Genomic DNA, 5785 nt, shown 5'->3' on the forward strand with positions numbered 1-5785 from the left:
TTCGTAAAAACATATCAATATTCATATTTCTTTATCAATGCACGGCTATAGAAGTACAATATGGTAGAGTAGTATACTGTATGGGCTGAATGAATCACAATGACAAGCAATGGCCTGCTGCTGCTACTTCATCGCTCTGAGGGCAAGGACAATGTTGCATTAGAAGCCTTGGAGGAAATTGATAGTGAAATGGCACCTCTTTCAGTTGTGTCCTCCTGTAAGGATGAGGCATGAACATGCAAAAAGAAAGGGGACAAGAATAGATTCCTGTGGCACACATGCTACAGCAGCAGCAGTCTGTGCGTCTGTTGGTGTGTAAACGACACGCAGGCTGAGTAAATAAAGACAAAATCAGTGCCTCTTGTTTCTTCAACAACAGGAGAAAGAAGCTTACAGGAAATACACTAATAAATCGTGGGGGCGGGACAAATTACGTAATTAGATGCTATAGATCAGGGGTCTCAAACATGCGGCCCGTGGGCCAAATGTGGCCCGCAGGACACTAGTTAGAGGCCCCCGCCTTGATATGAAAGTTTAATGTTAGTGTGGCCCGTGCAATTTTGATATGGATGCTGTATGGTATCATGTACACAGAAAAAATTATTACGTTTGATTAATGTTCATGTTAAAGGTTAAATAACTGTTAATAGTTATCCTCCCTATCCGTGTGGAAGTGGTAAGTTTTTTGCTATTTAAGTTAAAAGGAAATAACTTGAAGGCTACCGTTTAGGTCGACGTCGTAGAACTAGCACTCTAGTTTGCGAGTTAGCATGTGTCTCAAGACCGTGCAGTTGCGCAATATGTTGTAAATAAAAAGAGTATAAATGTGACTATAGTCGTGTTTTGTCATGTCTACAGGGCTCTAATAATGCTTTGTTCATTTTAATCTGAAATAAATAATTTGTCTACCCACCAACTATATGTGGTTTCTTAAGTTTTTATTATTTGCCGTTTTATTATTATTATAATATTTATGTATTACTGATTGATTGATTTTCTTTATTCTTGATTTGTTTATTTATTTTTCATCTTATTTTGTGCAGAAAAATAAAAATTAAGATATACAACAGTAGAATGTTTTATCAGAGCTTTTATTGTAGAAAATCGGAACCAAAGCACTGAAAAAGTTTGTATATTTTTCTGTTTTTTCATAAATGCGTTTTTTTTTTTGGAAAACCTGATGCATTTAGCCTGCAAGTGAACGCAACACTAATGTTCCAGTGTTTACATCAAGATTAGCCACAGGCAGGAAACATCATTTCATCTGCTAGCTTGATGATTGGACAATACAACTGTCCTACAATTACAATAATTACATAAAATTTTTTCAAGGCTTTCATGGCCTAGTTATCTGTCATCTGTTAAAAAGTAATCACAGCGTGGTTAAAACGCTGTCAGGCCGAGTAGCGTTGCAACACGCCGCCCCTGCATGAATGACCGCTTTTGATGCTGGCCGTTTGCCTCGTTAGACGGGGAAAACACGCTTAAAAGCACAACACAGGCATCTGGTCATCTTCTAGGCAGGGGCCTTCGTGGCGCACATACTTTAAGTCGAAATCGCTTTTGTATTTGTGCATAAATGTGCTTTGCTAAGCTACATTAGCGCAACAGTATGTGAAAATAAATCACAAAATGTGGAGTTCTCTCTCTTTGCAGCTATATAACGTCTTTCTCTCATCTGGGAACGCTTTATATGCGACTTTGTGGGGTCAAAGGTCACTCCTGTGGGACCTGCTGCCACACCATCTCTGTTGTAAGTGTGTGCGCAAGTTCTTCCGCACCAAACTCACCCAAGCATGCCTTTATGGACCTTGTGTTGAGGCTGTTGTTTTAAAACCTTTTAAAACCTCACCCACACATTTACACACACAAAAAATCCAAAATGTAGTATAATATTTGTATATTATTTGTATATTTTATATTAATTTTCACCCATTGTAAACATTATGTCTACTATCTTGGGTAATTGGAGTGTAAAGGGGACTATGGGAGGTTATTTCATGTTTAGGGGGCTCTAATAAAGTTATTAAACATATACATAGAAGGTCGTAAACAGGTTTTCCATGCTCTAATTAAATTTTACATCACAGGAATTCACTGTGGTCGGGTCTCAGACCAATTAACTGCCATAAAGGAAGGCTGAAAGGACGTGTTTTGTTTTCCGAGCATACTTTAATACATCAAATTTTACTTCTGCATTAAAAGTTTTAATTGTCCTTTTCTTTATTTAGACCACACAAATACAGCACGCTTAATAGAGATAGGTGGGATGTTCAGAGTGTCCCTGAATGCATCACCCGGTAGTCTAGCCACAACCAGGAAGTGTCGTTCCTGAACGGATGAGAGACGTGTTTGTTTGTGAGTTTTGAGATACATATACGGTGTTGGAATTGGTGTGTTCAGGTCAGAATAAAGTTAGAAAATAACAGCAGACGCTGTGGGGAGCCACACTGTTGTCATAACACAGAGCTGTGGCTTGCCGTGATGCCTGTGCTTTAAGTAACATTGAGTAATAATGACATAAATTAGCTACTGCTTTGAATTTATTTTGACAGCCCTGATATTTATGTTAATTTAATTGCATATATTGCTTTCTGATCGTATACATGTGTGAAAATATGAATATTACAAGTTTGTATTGATTGAGATGAATTTATTCCAGGGTCAGAAGATGCTGGCGTCGTTCCTGGTTGAAGGTCAAGTTCTTCCACAACAAATGTATCCACGCTCGCCTTTGTAGGACCCTAAGGTTAGTTCTGCTGACAAAATTCAACGTAACAACTGAGAATTAAGAAAGTCTGACCTAGTTTTCATTATTAGACTTGCCTAATAACGGTTTTGGGGGGCGGAAAGTGGAGTCAACCACATTGTAAACGTGAAATACTACTATCTACTACTACTATCGGGGTCATTGAAAGCCTTCCATGGTTCCAACAACAAGCCACAGTGTAATGCTGCGTCTGCTGCAGACTACTTCTACTGTCTTTTCATGAGGCCCTCAGGAGCAACTGCTCAATGAAACCTGTTCAACCCAGACCCCCCCCCCCTCCCCGAGGGTCCCACTGACTACACACATACCCACGTAGGAATGTGTTTGTCGATGCACGTTCATTGGAACACACACAGCTATTAGCCCACACACACACATACACACATGCACACATACACACATACCGGGACCACAACCCTATCAATATATCTTACTTATAAAGTCTCTACTTAAGCTCACATTTATCATCATAAGGAGATTATATATATATATATATATATATATATATATATATATATACATATATATATATATATATGAATGAAGGAAAATGCTACACTATTATGTGTAACTGCAACAAGCTAATATTATATTTACAATATTTCAGCTCAATCGCCTGCAGCTTGCCATGCTAATTAGCATGAATTATTTGGCATCCATGGGATTAAAGCTATTTTCCTAAACCAAGTCATTTCTTCGTCTAAATTAGCATTATATTTAAATATAAACTATTTTATTTTATATAGTGGAACACGTTAATGTCAGACGGTTTTTCCAAAAGCTGCATAAAAAAAAAGATTAGCATTAAATAAATAGCATACTCAGGATTATGGGATTCATTTTTATGTTCTGTGTCAATAAATCAAAAATGGTAAACATTTGAGGGTTACTGTTTGCACTGCGGAGAAAACAATGTGATTTAAGTAGTAGAACCTTGGTTAGCATCATTAGTTAGTTCTAGCAGGTCAGACTCTAATCAAAACAAACTCTAACCCAGGGGTCAGCAACCTGCGGCTCCAGAGCCGCATGTGGCTCTTCAGACTCTTTATTGTGGCTCCCTTTGCGATGCTTGAATATTTTTAACACCCGAGTGGGGAAAATGCACGTCTTTTGTAATGAGTTTTAAAAAATCCAACTTTGTCTGAGACCATGAATGCATCCTGAGTGAGTTCTGACTGCTATCCAGTTCAGTACATGAAGAAAAACAAGTAATACTTACCTACAAATCTAAAAAATAAATTCGAGATAATTTAAAAACAGCGGCATGGGAACTTGTTTTTACGTTTACAGTAGTTTACACATACATTTATGTAAGTTTATCTCCAAAACTAGCAAGAGTACTCCAACTCGTCTTTTCTTATCTGAACTACTTTGATACCCCCAAATTCCCTCCAATGTTGTTTTAAACATACTATATGTTTTGCGGCTCCAGGCTATTTTTCTTCAGTGGGCATTGGGTAAAATGGCTCTTTTCATAGTAAAGGTTGCCGACCCCTGCTCTAACCGAATCCATTTTTCTATGAAGAAATAATGTAAATTCAATCCATACATTCAGAAAATAATTGGAAATGCAAATAAACACACAAAAATGATGAATGAAAAAGGATAAATATTTGAGGTCACCGTAAATTCCAGTGTATAAAGTACACATTTCAATGTCATGAAGTGACATATTGTGGCGCGCATGAGTTTGTGAGGAACAGGCAGTTCTTTTATTTGCAGGAGCCGATCATAAACTAGAAAGAAAATTCACAACAAGCTTGCCAACCCTTGCCAAGAGTCTGACTCAATATGTCCTCTTAACAACATTAAACTCAGCACTCAGTAACTTAACACTCAAAGCTACCTAGGAAATATACATTACAGGTATCAATATCTTCTTTCTCTTTGGGCTTTTCCCTTCAGGGGTCGCTACAGCAAATCGATCTCCTCCATCCAACCCTGTCTTCTGCAACTGACTCTCTCACACCAACTACCCTCATGTCCTCCTTCAATACATCCATGAACCTCTTCCTCTACGCCTCCTAAACGCAGTATCCTTCTACCAATATATTCACTATCATGGTCCACCAGCTAAACCAGCACTGACCTACACTGACCAGCATCATTTCCATGCTAGTCTATGCTGGCTTTTTCAGCAGGGCCCTGAGGTGTTCACTTACAGTCATTCCTAATTTTAGTGATGTTGGTATTTTAGTCTGAAATGGCATCTTTCTCTTTTTAACCCATGGGCTCTTTTTTACTCCATTTGCACAAGCCCATGAGTCAGGAAATGTGTGCCAGCGCTTTCAGGCCAAATAAATTAATGATGTGACTGCCATCAACGATTCATCCACGTGATGGCAAAGTCAGCCCCAACATTCCCGGTCAAACATGGTTCCCAATGGCATTATGAAATATCAGCATGCTTGATGGAGATGCATGTTCAGCATGACAGGGCGTACAAAAGTCATTTGTATGTGCAATTTTTGGGGAATTTGGGCCATTGTCTGAGGTCAAACCTGAATGAACTCCTTGGAAAATGGGAATTGGAACTCTTGCACTAGACAGACGGGCGACCATCAATTTTGAAAATTGTTCGTTTAAAACCACAGCTTGTGGGTGGAGCATATTAGTAATAACTAATATTGTATTTTTTTAATGCAGCTTAACTGAAATCAGAGTGAGGTTTAAAAAAAAACTGTCAGTGTAAATTAAGCACTGAAGCATTCAAGCTAGCAAGTTGCACGCACTAATGTTCTCTCCTGGGCAACTTCTATCAACTATTGAAGAACATCTAAATGTGTGCAGACATGCAGAATGAAACCAAGCTTAATTTTGTTTAAATGTGTGTCGATATGTTATGCAATAACTTTAGCTACATATAACCTCGACTTCTTATGGGATTCTACTATAAAATAAAATAATAGAAGATTTAACAATGGCTGCCATGACAGGGAAACAGAAGAGATGCTTGCTTAATGGGTTAGTGTGCCACTCCCGTGTGTGTGTGTGTGTGTGTGTGTGTGTGTGTGT

General features: G+C 38.4%; 1 long non-coding RNA gene across 1 annotated transcript; it reads left to right on the forward strand.

The window, feature by feature from the left end:
* The first annotated feature begins 2271 nt into the window (after positions 1–2271).
* On the forward strand, positions 2272–5374 carry LOC144902050 (uncharacterized). The gene is made up of 3 exons (XR_013630288.1): positions 2272–2358; positions 2663–2749; positions 4676–5374. It is a non-coding gene; the product is annotated as an uncharacterized LOC144902050 (long non-coding RNA).
* Positions 5375–5785: the final 411 nt, after the last annotated feature.

This window comes from Doryrhamphus excisus, linkage group LG18, assembly GCF_037039965.1.
Source record: "Doryrhamphus excisus strain RoL-2023G ecotype Guam linkage group LG18, RoL_Dexc_Guam_v1.1, whole genome shotgun sequence".
In the NCBI taxonomy this organism is placed as follows: Eukaryota; Metazoa; Chordata; class Actinopteri; order Syngnathiformes; family Syngnathidae; genus Doryrhamphus; species Doryrhamphus excisus.